At 47.7% G+C, this 14,853-nt stretch overlaps 1 protein-coding gene across 1 annotated transcript in view; it reads left to right on the forward strand.

Annotated features, from left to right (window-relative positions):
- Positions 1-14,853, forward strand: part of SPOCK1 (SPARC (osteonectin), cwcv and kazal like domains proteoglycan 1) — a 466,817-nt gene that overhangs the window by 136,450 nt on the left and 315,514 nt on the right. The window lies entirely within an intron of this gene.

Below are 14,853 nucleotides of genomic sequence, written 5' to 3' on the forward strand. Positions count from 1 at the left end.
GACTTGAGGGAAAGAGAGAAGTCTGCTAATTACCAGGTCAGCGGTAGGTGAAGTTTGCCTTTGTGTGAGACAGGTGCTCTGTAGCTGCCCTGAAGGTGGAGCATGGCAGGGATCTGGGGAGGGAGAGTGGGTGGGAGAGTAGCTGCCCTCAGGGTGGTCAGCACACAGCTCTCCAGTGGCTTTAGGTGGAGGGGAGTGGAATCCACCTGCTTGTGTTCCTGGGAGATAAAATGACAGCAGCATCAACCCAAGCAAGTATTCTCCACTCATTGGCATGATGCTGGGCAGATGCCCGCTTCCCTCTTCAGTGTCCCCCCAAGTTCCCGAACGTCTAGATGGCAATTGGTGGATGAATAATTTATAATAGATATCTTATGCATTATGCAGTGCAGTTTAAATTATGAATTGACGTCTCTTGGCAGTGTACCTTAGTAGGTAGACTTGGTGGCGGTAGGCTTGAAAGGCCAAAGTGGGCCTGAGTTATTGTTAGTGGATAGAAATGGGATGTCTGGCCTAGTTCAACCTGCAGCAGTGAGATCAAGCCTGTGGGAGGAGGATCAGAGCTGGGGATGCTTTGGCTCAGAGGAGCCTCTTCTCCGAGGTTGAGCTCGTGGCCATCACACCACTGGATGTCAGGCCTTTTCCCCAAGAGTGTGGCTGGTGGTCAAACAGAACTGGGCGGGCCTGGAGGGTAAGTTGCAGGGGTTTCTTCCCTTCAGAGAACAGAGGATGGATAATTCCCAAGCTGGATTCTGGCCCAGCTTGTGTTCTCCTGTCAAGAGGAGGTAGACAACAGATGGATTAAGGAGGACCCCTGGACTCCAATAAAATGACCATGACAATGAGAGTGTTTTGTAGAGGGTGCTTTCCACCAACCAGCCTATTGTCACAGCATCCTAGTGAGGAGCTGTGTTGTGTTTCCATTTGATCAGTGAGGAGACTGAGGGGCTGGGGGCCTTGTTCCAGCACGTAGCCGGTGAGGGAGAGGGTCAGGCTTCTCCCTTTCCCAGCCAGCCTCTTTCCATCCCAGCAGCCTGCTTCCTTGATGCTCTTGTCTTGATCCAGATTCTTCTCTAACTGGGGTCACCTCAAGGGCTGTGGTCTTTGGTGGGTCAGGGCTGTTTCTCTACATGTTTTCTTGAACAGATGTGGCCCCTTGCTGAGTCTGCTGCCGAGTCCTGCTTGGAAATTGTGACCATCTGCACTCAGCTGGGTCCTGATGGCATCAGCTGTCTTGACCTAGAATGAAATATGTCCTTCATCTGGAATTCACGAGAAGCCTGCCTGTTGACAGAACAGAAACTCGCATCCCAGCGAAATGGCATGAAAACTGATCAGACTTAGTGCTTTTAGTGGAGTGGTACTTTCATGCTGACTTTGGTGCCAAGTTTTATATTTTTTCACTTTTGATTAAAAAAATTTTTTTTGACATTTGACAAAGTAAAATGCTGTCAAACATACTTAAACACAAAATGTGAAACTACATTGTCTAAATAGCCTCTTAAGCCAATGTGTGTAAGTAACTTAGGTACTCTAAATAAGTCATGCCTAAATGAACTAAGTTTCTCCCCTCTGATGCCCTCAGCAGCAGTGCTGTTCTCACTGTCAGAGCAGTTTTTCAGGGAGAGTAAGCCATCCTGTAGTTAACTAGGAATGTGCAGGTCTTCAAGGATTTTTTTTTTTTCGTTTTTTTTCTTTGGTCTTAACCATTTTGAAAGTTTTATTATTTTTGAATGTGAACAGGCTTATTCCCTAACTCTCTTTATGCCAAAACCATCCTTCACATAAAATAATGGTGGTTTATAGGAATAACTACCAATATGGCCCTGGGGACAGGGAAGTGGGTGTGTATATTGCTTTGCATAACAAGTCTTGTAGAACTGGTTAAGTGGTTAAGTCATAGCTACCACACACTGGATGATAAGTACAGTCCCCACCTGTTATTTAATTCTTTTTTAAAAAATTGTGGTAAGAATTCTTAACATGAAATCTTAACAAATTTTAAGTGTACATTATTATTTTTTTTAACTTTTAATGACTTTTTCGTTCTTTTTGTACAAGAAGTCCCACGTTCTCATTTTGCAGCTGAAGATTGCTTCCACTGGGGAAGGGTAAAGACCAGGAGGATAAAGAAGCAGGAGCCAGATAGAGCCTGCCCCTGAGAGAGCATGCTTCAGAGTCCGTGGGTGGGCACTCTGTGGGACATGTGCTGCTGAGTCTGGCCATTCCCCTGCCCATCTCTCACCCCAGGTGCTGGATATGTAGGGGAGCAATATTGGGCCCTCCAGACCAGCTCATCCCCCAGTTGGTGCCACGTGGTGCAGGAGCATGGCTCAGTGGAGCCCTGTCTATCCTCCTGCCCACAAAACTGAGAGATGACAGGTGGTGGTCATGTTAAGCTGCCAAATTTTGGGGTAGTTTGCTGTGCAGTATAATAGATAACCGGGATCCCTTAATGGAGGCAGTGACCCTTCCCTTCAGACCTTCTTTTCCCTTGGCCTCAGTGATGTCACCCTCCCAGGTCTTCTCTTACCTCCTTGGTAGCCTTTCAGACTGCTCTGTGGGTCCCTCTCTCATCTAAAGTGCTCATGTGCTGAGGGTTCCCTGCTCAGCGCCCCTTTTCTCTGAAGCCCTATAATTTCTCCTGGGGCAATCTCGTTCATCGTGTGGCTTTAGCACACCTTCTCTATCCAGAACCTGACCTTCACACATCTGTTTCTGTTAGAACAGATACAGATAAAGGAATGCACATCTCTCAGCTCTGTCTCTCTCTTGCAAATTCTCCTGTTGGTCCGAGGACCCATGATGCACAGATAGCTCACCCTCAACATGCTGGGAACGAGGCTTCACATTTCCTCTTGTCCATGTTAGAGGGTGAATTTTGTCTCCCAAAAAGCACACATTGAAGTTTTAACCCTTGTGACCTCAGAATGGGACCTTATTTGAAAGTAGGGTCTTGAGAGAAGTTAAAATCAAGTTAAAATGAGCTCATTACCCCTTAATCCGGTATGACCGATGTCCTTGTTGAAAAGAGTAAATTTGGACACTGAGATAGACATGTGCAGAGGGAAGATGATGTGAAGAAACATAGGGAGAATGCCTTGTGAACATGAGGGTAGAGATTGGGGTGTTGGATCTAGGTTCAAAAAATGCCAAAGATTGCCAGCAAACCATAAGAGTCTGGGGGAGAGACCTAGAACAGATTCTCTCTCATGGCTCTCGGAAGGAACTAACCCTGCCTATACCTCGATCTTGGGTATCTATCCTCCAGAACTTGAGGCAATACGTTCCTATTGTTTAAGCCACCTAGTTTGTTATATCAGCCGCAGGGAACACATATGCTCCCCACCCCCCACACCATCCATGCTGCCAATTTATTCTTCCTCCTATAGTCCTGGTTTCAGCCAGTGGCTCCCCCATCGCTCCACTTGATCAAGACAGAAACCTGAATTCTCAGCCTCAAGAACTGCGCCCGCTTGAAGTTAGGTGCTCAATAATATTGACTGTTTAAATATATGCCCTCAAATGTTGCAGGTCTTTTGTCAGTTACAGATACTACCCTGAGAATGTGCAGAATTGGAATTAAAAAGAGGTAGAGACCCCAAACACCTTTTATATCTATCCTCTCTCTTTGTACTTCAGGTTTCCTGCGAAAAACTATTGATTTCTTCTTTCTGCCATGCGACAGGGGTGTATTGAGAGCCACGTGTATGTAAATAAGGACTCGGCAGCATGCCTGCCTTTCTATTCTTCTGAGAGATACTGATTTTGACTTCGGAGAGTTACCTTAAAGTTCTCTTTTCTCCAGTTTCTTCATTGTGTACAACCTGAACCAGTATGTTAAGTTCTACAATGTGATCTTTGTAAGGAATCTTGCAAGTTGGGCTGAGTTCTTTGGAAGGCTTAAGGCGAGGAGGGCAGCTTTCGAACTGATTGATCTGCTGCCGGTTATTGAAGTTGTTGCAAATGCTTGCCTCCGTTTTTCCCATTCAGTGATACTTAAATCAGTGGTCTGCAGAATTAAGAGTCTGGTTTCCCAAGAGATGTTGTGCTACTTTTCTCTTGACAGTGATTCAAACAAGTCCCTGCGCGCCATCCTTTCAGGGCATCTGGATTACCCTTGGCAATGGAGGAGCAATATAATTGTGGCAATTTCATTTTATATTGAAAGTACGTCAATGCATTTCCTAACTTGGTCTGTGCAAATTGGTTTTTTTGGGGGGGAGCACGAAGAATTATAGTTGTGTGTGGTAGCCCTAAGCAGGGCACAAAGACTTCAAAGTCAGCCATGATCATAAAAAGCACATGCAAATCTTTCACATTAATAATTCACAGTTAAGCGCAGGCACTGTGGCCCCCTGTCTGAGACTGAAGCAAGTAGCGATTTGTTTAGTTTTGGTAAAGGCCACAGAATCACCAAGTTCAGCTGTTCTGTTTTGGTCTTGTACTTGCTTTATGGATTGGATTGAGGCAAATAATCATCTTTATAAATGGATACTTCTGTATTCTCCAGAAAGGTCTGATCTGTAAGGGACAGTATTTTAATTTTGTGGACATGGTCAGCACTATCTCCTGTGGCTTTAATGACACTGTATGTGAACTCCAAACTTCTGAGTCTCCATCCCCTCCACCTTCCTCATTTATTCATTTGATCATAATTTACTGAGTGTCAACATGTGCTAGGTTTGGGCCTGGTGCTTGGGATGCACAGTGAACAGGACCATCATAGCCCTGCCTGGTCCATCGAGGACCATCTGTGGTCCACAGCCCAGCAGCATCAGCATCACCTGGGAGCTGGTTAGATGGGCAGCATTGCAGGTCCCCCTCTGGACCTACTGAATCCACTCAGCAAGATCTACATGTGATGCCTATTCATTATAGAAGAGGAAGTATGAAATCAATGAGCGTTGTAATATGATGTGAAAATGCTCAGGTATGACATGCTCACCTGTAGGGCAATCTGAGAGCAGGTAATGCCTGTGCTAGAATGAGAGGGGCCCAGGGAAGGCTTCAGAAGGAAGAGACGATTTCAGCTGAAATCTAAAGATTCAGAACCAGGCAGAGTTTGGGTGGGTGTGTGAGATCCTAGGTCCCAGAGAGATGTGTGTGCTTCACCTCAGAAGGAGGAAATTACAGCCTTCTGGGGGAGCTCAGAGTACAAACAGGAGGCTGGGAGAAGAGAGGCAGTGAACTTTTCAGAGGGCTTAAAACAAGAAGTTTGAACTTTCCCCAGAAAGTAACAAGGAGCCATTGAGGCATTTAAGTGGGGTTGGATTTTAAAACACGATGGATAGTAGAAAGATCACTTTCTCTGCAGTACGGGAGATAGATTGGTGCAAGGAGAGTGGAGCACTCTCCAGGCAACAGATGGTGGGCTTGGACCAAGGTAAGACCTAAGGTGGGGTGAGTGAGTGCCTGTGAAAGGTGCCTAGGGGCTGGAACTGGGAGGTCTGGGTAGGTCTTCTGTCTCTCTCCTCTTATAGACATGTGCCATGTGGGTTTGGGGGTATTTCTCTCCTCCTATCTTGCCCAGATCATTACCTCTTGAAGCCAGGGCTGTGCTCCCCACGTTTGGGTTTTCCCTATGCTGCTTAGCACAGAGCCTGCCACTGGGCACCATCTGGAGTCCTCTTCTCAAGCTGTGACCCATTTTCCCAAAGAACTTGCCCTTCGGTTAAAGAAGGTGATTCTCAGAGAATGGGCTGGAGAAGGCTGTGTTTCCCTGCTTGTTTCTCTTTCATGTGAATGATGACTCCTGTTTGGTGCTCTGCAGTTCACGCAGCATTTTCCTAACTGCTGTCTCATTTGCATGCCACCCATCAGCCCTCCCTGCAGCTTTGGAAAAGGTTGTGCTTTCACAGCTCAATGTTAATCAAGGGCTGATTATCTCAGTCTCGCTCTCCTCCCTGTTCTGACTTCCTGCCTTTTGACTGGGGAGTTGCAGCTGGAAGCAGGTTGGGGTCAGACAATGCAGAGTTGAGTCAAATAGGTTCTCTCCATGTGAATGAGCCATCCAGGAGAAAGGAGGGGGTGGAAAGGAGGCTGAGTGTGGAAAGGGGACAGTTACCTCCTCATTTTGTGGTACAGTCTCCCAGGTAACTGGCAGTTGAATTCCAGGGCGGGAGGAGACCCTGGGGAAATGGGAGCTCCCTGCCTTCCTGGTCTCTGCATTCTTTGGGGTCAGTTCTGTTGTGCCCTGGGAGAGGTCGCCAAAAGGAACTTAGTGCAGGGGAAGAGGGAGTCGAGACCTCACTGACATTGCCTCTTGTCTGTCAAATAAAGAAAGGGGCTTTGGGTACAACAGACCTGAGTTTGAATCCTGGCTCTGCCACTCACTAGCCCCATGTCCTCATGTTATAACTGCAATGACATTCCCTTTCACACAGGTGTATGAGGACCAGATAAGGCAGAGATGATTGCTAACAAGCAAGGTGCCCCCGGTATTGGTGGAGCGCCTGCACCAATCTGATACATTTGTGTCTCTCCAGCTCTTCCCACCCCTTGCCTGAGATGATGCTTCCATCAGACAAGGGAGGGCATCGGGCTATGAATTGTTTCCATATAGAATGTAGGGGTTTGCAACCTTAATATGCAAAAGAATCATCCAGGAGCTTGGTAGAAGAGGCAGTCCTGGGCCCAGCCCCCAGAGGGTCTGATCTGAATGGTGCCCAGTTGATTCTCATAGGGACCATGTTCTGGGAAGGTTGAGAATGCAGACAAAGGGAGCTTCTATATTTTCACCAAGCCCCAGGCGATTCTCAGGATAAAGCAAGTTTGGATAACGCTGGGCTGTAGGATCCAGGTAATGGCCACCTCTGTGAGAGTATTTTGTGCAAGTGGTTCAAGCAGCTGGGGGGCATGTTTTTAAGGCAGACAGGTTCAGCCCATAAATGAAGAGCCCATCATGGAAGGAACTCTGTTGTCTTCCCTGTTGTGCTCACAGCAGGGACTCTGGGCAAGCAGTCTGGCAAGGTCACAAGCTCTAGAAGCCAGCGTGTCCTCATCTGATAAATGAGGCTGTAGGACTGAATGGCTGTAGTCCTTTCATTTCTGAAGCTGCTTGACTCTGAAAGATTTCGTGTAAGTTAACTTAGGCAGAAGTGAGTACTTGCTGCTAGCCGAGTGCCCCCAGCGTTTGATGTTTGCATTCCTTTTAAGTGTTGCACTGTATTATGTGAGTTTATTCAATTTCTTTATTTAGTCCATGTTGCTACTTAACTATGGCTATATTTTTGTGGGGAAGATAGAGCATGTATGGTTCCATGAGATTCTGCCCAAGAACTTGATGGGAATTATTTGTTACCCAAGCTAACAGCACTGCTACCTGGTGGCAGCACCTGGAATTGTAAGCTCGTGCTTCTGTGGCATTAGCAAAAGCATATCAAAACCACTTGGGGAGAGGGAAGAGGTTTTGCCTTTTTTTTTTTTTAAAGCAAACTCCCACCTCAGACCACCTGAAACAGTCTCGGGGTCGGGGGGGGTGGAGGGAATCCAGAAACCTGCGTTTAGAGTAAACCCTTCATGGAAACCTTACTCCCAGTGTGGTTTGAAAACCCATTGCTGTACATAAATTTCTTAATCTCGGCACTGTTGACTTTTTGGACGTTTCGGACTTTTTGGAAAATTCCTTGTTGTGGGAGGCTGTCCTGTGCAGTTAGGATGTTTAGCAGTATCCCTGGCCTCTCCCTGCTAAATGTCAGTAGCCGCTCCCACTCCCCATTTGTGACAATCAAAATTGTGTCCCCTAGGGGCAAAATTCTCCTGCTTAAGCACGGCTGCTCTGAAGTGTGCTGTGACCATCCAGCCCATTTCAGTGACAGCACGTGTCACCGGGTCAGTGAAAGCTGAGATATGTCAGCTGTCTTTACAGGAGGTCATTAATGCAAATGTGAAATGACTTCTGACTTGTAGTAGAATAAACATGCTGGCTTTATGATCTTTGTTTGGATTTTTAAATAGTCATAGAGGAGAGTCGTGAAGGAGGGACTGGCATTAATGACTCTGCACGCTTGGACTGGGGCATCTGATCACGGACACGGAGGCCGTGCACAGGGCCGGGTTCATATGTTGGCTTCGTACTGCTGGTGCATGGAAACCTTGGAGGAGGGAGTGGGGAAAGTGCAACTTGGTTTCTCTTAGAATCCCTCTGAAATAATTAAACTCCCTGAGCTTTTTCAGTTGTGAGAGAGGACTGTTTACTGTGTGAAATATCCTTCTGCCCTGCAAACATGTACTCTAAGAGCATTACAAAGGGGACCCATGGCGAGGCAGAGAATGCACTGAGTGTCTGTGAGGACCACAGTCTGGTTAAGTGAATGTTGCTAAGCCTGTTCTGTGAAGTAGAGCTCAATTCTCTGGTGTGCGCCTGCTAAGTCCAGAGGGGAACACCTGGACTTAACACCTCCAGGGAGAGTCAGTTGGCTGGTGAGGGCACCTCATTGCTGTTGACAACAATGATAGCCGGGCCTTCTGGTCTCCCCATGCTGGGATAGAGGGTCTTGTTGTCAGCCTGATGCCCCGCGACCTGTCACAGGATGAGTACCTGAATATTGTAGAAGGGATGACATCTTGTTCTCTAAAAGCAGAGGGTTGGGAGTGACACTAAGAAGGGTCTTTGTGAGTATGCTTCCAGTTTGAGGTAGAATTTTCACACGCCAGGGTTGAGAACCTGGAGCCCCCTAGGTGGCTGTGATGGGGAGTTGAGTAGAGGCAGCTGAGTGGGTTGGAAGCACCAAGGTACTTTCCCCATGAAGCCCCTCTCCTTCAGGCCTCATGTCTTCCCCTGTTGAGCAGGAATAGTGAACTTGGATATCTCTGAGGCTCTTACAGCTCCTCTGAGTGTGGCTCCTGTGCAGAGAAGGACTGTGGCTTTTGCATGTCTTCTGCTCATGGTGAGGCTGGACCAGAGGGTCCTGAGCCAAGAGGGGAAGGAAATGCTGTGTAATTTCTGATCTCAGTCTACTCTGTTCTTCCCTCTCAACTCCTCTTGCCCTCCTGAAGGTTTGCAGATAAAGCTAGTCTCTACCTCATTGCGGATGCAGAGGTTTGACCTGGATGAGATCTGGTGGGTCCTCCCACGCCTCCCCTTGGGGTCCAGTGTTCCTGCAGCTGCTTCCTCTGACACCCATGGGGGTGGATGAGCTTCATGATGTACTTGGGCTTGATCGAAGGCACTTCAGCTCAAAAAAACTCACCCACCAGCTCTCTGATGTCTAAAAACCTGTCTTGGGAGTGCAGATCTTTTGGTTTATTACTGAATCTAGGACAAATCATTTCTTCAGTATTAGTCATTACATTCTCATGTGAATGAAATGTAGCTTATTTCCTGAGATGAGATTGTGCTGAGAGAGGAGGATGTAGACGTTGTACTCCCGAGAGGGTCAGGTGAGCACAAGGAGTGGAACAAAAAAGCCAGGAGGAACCCAAAGGGCACATGACTTGGAGACCAGCGCTGATAAAAGAAACTCCCACTGCCCAGTGTTGCCAAAGGGCAAGGTTCTCGGACTTCTCGGCCACAGGTCATGGACTGGGAGTAGCCAGCCGAGCATCTTGGATTTCACCCTGCTCTGCTCTTCTGGTCTGAAACTCTAGCCAGGTGTTCTTACTTTATATAATCCATGAAGACCCTCATTCCTTTGCACGGGCCTGCAGTTTCTGTTGCTCTGCAACACTCTGTTCATCACTTCTGCGGAACACTGTCTGTTGGAAATCCACTTTACTTGGTCCTAAATGGGTAGGAAGGAGGTCACAAAAATGCTCCTTGAGATGACAGTTATTACCACCTTCAGTGGATGCAATAGAGATTGGCTGGGCCACTAAATGGATTTATTTCTGTTTTCAGTTCTTGACGGTGATCAGTTATACATGGTGAGTTGAAAGAAGAATCTAAGGTACTTCTTGATAACATGAGGGATAAAATGCCTTTCAGATTCTCAATTCTACTTTCTTCCATTGAGAGAGATTCTTGTTCTGAGAGGGACATAGGAGTGAGTTTTGGCACACAGAGGAGACGGCATAGACAGGGGAACAGGGACAGGGGATGCAGAATTTTCCTGCAGTGATGGGTCTGCCTCAGCCACCATCTTTGACGGCATTGTTTTCACAAAGGGCCTTCTGGGAAACACTAGCCCCTCAGAATGTTCCACGGATAAAAGTTTGCCTAATTACATAGGTTTTAGCAAACCTTCGCCTGCCTGGTAGGGTTGGGCAGGCCCCGTGCGCCCACACGCTGCAGCCCTGATACCCCCCGGGGATGTCACTAAGCACATTCCCGAGGTGAAGGATGGGAGACATCCTGCAGTTAAAGAAACGGGTGTGCCAGCTTTAAAAATCAGCCCTTCTCAACTAATTTGGCCGCCAAAGCTTTTTTGTTTTCTTCCCTTGACACCTTATTAGAAGGAGTGAGTTTTTAGAAATGTTGCTGCATGAAATGATTTTCTCTTGGGATTAGCTGTTCCCCACATCACTGTGAACATGCAGTTTTTGCAAACCTGTTAGAGCCACTGGCAGGGAACGCAGGGCCCTGGGAGTTGTCTCTGCTTCCCATGGGAGTGCAAGGGCTGTGCCTGGCATATTTAGGGTTATAATCTGTGGATCTCCTGCAGGGCCTGGTGCATAGGGTCTCAGTGAAAATTCTTGGAAGAAATCAACACAAGAAGGTTTGTGTTAAAAATTTGATAGTCCTGTGAAACTTTTATGGTTTACACAGATGTCCTCTGTGCTGGAAGGCATAGCCTCAAAATTCAGAGAGTTGACATATTTGGGTTTTTTTTTTTTTTTGGCCACAGTTTTTCCAAATCTGAGACATAATGATTGCATCCCTCAGGCCTAGACCATTTTCCTTGGTAGCATCTTAATTCCCTTTGTACGGTGATACATCTGTTCGATTGCTGGAGCATCTTGACACATGAGAAGAGTAAAGCCTCCAGGAACAGGTTTTGTTTATTAGGAGCAGACCTTAAAATACAGCGGCATTTATAATACTACTGAAAGGCATCCTGAGCAAGCACACGCCTTAGGAGACAGAGCTTTTTTCTTGTCTTTGAGACCCTGATTCCTAGAGCAGAAAGTCACTCCCACATGTGTGCAGGGTCTTTATATTGGAAGTCGTCCCCCTTGAGAGACTGCAGCCTGGATGCCCCAGCAAGTGCATGAGTAGAGATGGGGGAGCGTCACAAATGTGGTCTTGTGGCTTTCAGGGCTGTGGGACGCCAGAGGGCCAGCCTTGCCACCATGGGGAGGGATGCAGAGGGTCAGGGCTCTGATGACAGACCTGGGTGCAAGTCCACAGTCCTGCAGTCCTTACCTCCGGGACCTTGGGTTAGTCACCCACCCACTCTGGCCTCCGTCATCTTGTAGGCAGAACTAAGTCAAGACCTGCTCTCCACCTGACCAATAAGTCAACCTTCATTTTATCTTTTTAACAAACTTGTGAGAGGGTAGAATTATGAGCCTTGTACAAATTTAGAGTCTGGGGCTCAGAGAGGTACCACGACGTGGTATAGGGCACAGTCAGGAAGCAGCTGAGTCAGGAATCCAGTGCCAGTGGTGCCAAGGCTCCCAGTGCAGCCCTAACCACTCTCCTACATGGCCTCTGGATAATGACCAGCTTAAGGGGAACTACAGGCAGGGGCCAGAGAGGGTTGTCAGGAGTTCAGATGGCCTTGGTGTCAGGGTGATGACACCCTGCACCTGTGCAGTGATGGAGGGTGCATCTACCCTGGTGTTCAAAGTTCCTTTTTCTTGAAACAGTCCAGAATCAAGAGCTCCTTCAGCAACACCAGCTGGAGATCGTGGGTCACTGAATGGTCCATCTTCTTCTGTGTGTTTTAACCACGTGTTTGTTTTCCCTTTAGAGCAGTCAGTAGTTTGTGAGGAGTGTCCACACTGTGCTGCAGAGACCATGGCCCTTATGAATGTCCTGGTACCTCCCACCTGAAGGATGGGACATGGAGGGAGTCAGGAGCAGTCCTGTGCTTCATGCATCACACCTGAACTGGGCCCCATGACAGATCTGGGGTTTGCGGGTTGGAAGGTGGCGTCCTCGGGTTGGGAGCACACACTTGGGGCTTGTTGATTTGCTGTGGGTCAGGCACAGTCCTGTCCTCAGGGTTCTTCTCCACAGTCCATGGTGAACCTGGGCCTCTCCGTGCACTCCCCCTCCTAACCAGCCCCCATCCTCTCCCTCCTCATGTCAGTCAGGGCTCTGTTGGGAGACACAATTCTGACTTGAAATTGATTGGGGGAAAAAAAAAAGAAAGGAAGAAAGAAAGACCATTAAGACAAAACCAAGAATTCAGGAGGAGTTCTGGCTTGAGATTCAGCTTGATGACAGCTCATAGGTGTCATCAGGGCCTGGTTTCCCACCTTCCACCTCCCAGCTCTGTTCTCTAGCTCTTTTCTCTGGTGTGCATTGGTCTGTTCTCAGGTGCGCTGTGTCCTCATGGGCTGAGTTGGCAGCAGCAGCTCCAGGCTTCCAGGCTCTTACAGCTACGTAGGATAGAAAATGTCTTCCAGCCATCCTGGCACACATCTTGTTGCATTTCAGTGGCTATGATTGTATCACGTGCCCATCCCCATGGCCAGAAATGTGCAGTTGAAGGGCTGAGGTTTGGGTCACATGCTCTGTCCTTAGCTGGGGTCGAGTCTGGCCCAAAGCCAGGAACTAAGTGTGGGGGAGAGTTGATTCTCCAGAGGAACCCAAACAGGAGGAGGTGGATCCTGTTGGCCACGATGTAAAAACCATTCACTGGACTTGCTGTCCTGCTGGGTCTCTTCGGTCCCTGGTCACTGGCCATACCAGGGGTTATGTGTGCTGCTGGAGGAGGGCCTGTGTGTGCACTCGTGACTATATTCCAGAAGTAGGTATGTGGTGGTACCCTGGCCATCTGCTTACACTGACATGACAATTCACACTGAATAAAATCAGTAGTGATGGTCACAGCTGCCATCTGCTGAGTCCCTGCCATGTGACAGTACGGCTAGACACTGTGATGTGCATTCTCTGACTTCATCTTTGAAATAACACTCTAAAGGGGTATAGCCCCAATTTACAGATGGAGAAGCAGACTCTGGGTGATGAAATGCCTTGAAAAGTCTTGTAGTTACTTTGGTTAATTAGTGGAGAGGCTGCAGTGAGAAGTTATTCTAGTCTAGTGGCCAGTACTCCCTCCCAAATCACTCACCTCGTCCTGTAGACATACTGATTTGAAAGATAGTCGGATATTTATTAATATTTCTTGCTAGACAAAAAGAAACCAGGAAGCATCTTCCTTCTGAAGGGCCAGAATTCTGCACAGTTGTCAGCGGGGTACCCCGTGTGCACACGCACACGCGGGTACCCCACGTGCATACAGTTGAGTGTACCCGTGCGTGTCAGCCTGCTGTTGTAAGAATGGAGAGCTGAACCGTTGGCCTTCGTTGGACTGATGCTTCTTCTCTGCCTTCAGCTGACTGTTGCTGAAGCTGGTGTGGCATCTCTTCACCTTTACCTTGAGTTGCTAGATGCCTGTGGTCAGAACATCCAGACAGAGGTGGAGGGTGCTGGCCTGCCTGAGACCACATAGGTCTCAGTATACTTAGGATTTTCATGTACATGATACAAAAAGGCAAGACACTACAAAAGCTTCCAGGTAAGTAAGAATACCCAGAAGGCAGAGTGACGAAGCAAAGTTGGAAGTATGATTTGAAGAACTGCAGTGAAAATGAGTTCTGTCCCATGGATTTCTTAGCCGTGGTGTGATCTGAACTACAGACGAGATAACTTTAGGATTGACACTCAAGGCTTTCTCTCTTGTCACAGTCTATAGCTCTGCAAACATGCTTGTGTTCCCCCCAGATGGAGCTGTTTCTTGCTCCCCAGAAAGACCCTATACTTTTCTACTTCCTTCTTGAAATATGGAACTTGTGGAGCTTGTGCCTGGAATAGATTTTTGCAGAAAGTCGATGCTCACTAATTATTTAGGCATTTTTAGTTAATTCAGAGGGTACCAATTGAGCCCTTTCTATGTTCCATATACTGTTCTAGGTGTATGAGCAAAGCAGGTGCTGTCCCTGGTCCTTGTCCTTGGGGAGTCTCATTGTGATCCATTGAGTGAATCGATCACGCTGAAGGCTCCACTGGGCTTCCAGCCTGGACACCTGCCCTGGGAGCCCTTCCTGGAGGAACTTGTACTTGAAGCCCTCTCTGCCTTCAGTTCTGGGGAGGAAAACGTTCATTCTTCTGGCTGTCCTTTTGTTAATGACTTCAGACAGAGAGCCAGGGGAAGTATTTCCTCTTCTCAGAGTGGAATGTATTTTGTAGGTTCTTATTCTAAGGCTCCTTTGGATGTAAGTCATACAAACTCAGGATAGTTTAAGTCAAAACTAGGAATAAAGTAGCAGTTTGCACAACCTGAGAGCTGACCTCACAGGAACTGTCACCAGGACCCAGCGAACTGTTGGAGACTGAGAAGCTCTCACTTGCTCACATCTGTGGTCTCTGCATTCCCGTGCTGTCTCCTGAGCCTGATTTGATCGGCTTCACCATGTGCTTGGGGCACATGGCTGGCCCAGAGCTCTGGAACATATAGATCCATGTTTCAAAGGACCAGTGGAGAGCATCGTATTGCAAAACCTGGTTCTAATGTCAAGAGAGAGGATAATTTGGTCAGAGTTTTGCCCACAGCCCCTGCAGCTGTGGTCTGAGAGGGCATGTGGGGACCTGTATTGCAAACCAGGCTGTAGGGCCCATCCCTGTGATAGGTGACGGGCACTTCTTAGAAAAACGATGGCAGGCTGAGGGTTCTACGCTCAAGGTTTTCTGACTGGGCCTGGTCAAGGAAACATACTGTTTGCTTGAGTTTAGCATACTTC

This window comes from Vicugna pacos, chromosome 3 (genome assembly GCF_048564905.1).
Source record: "Vicugna pacos chromosome 3, VicPac4, whole genome shotgun sequence".
Classification (NCBI taxonomy): domain Eukaryota; kingdom Metazoa; phylum Chordata; class Mammalia; order Artiodactyla; family Camelidae; genus Vicugna; species Vicugna pacos.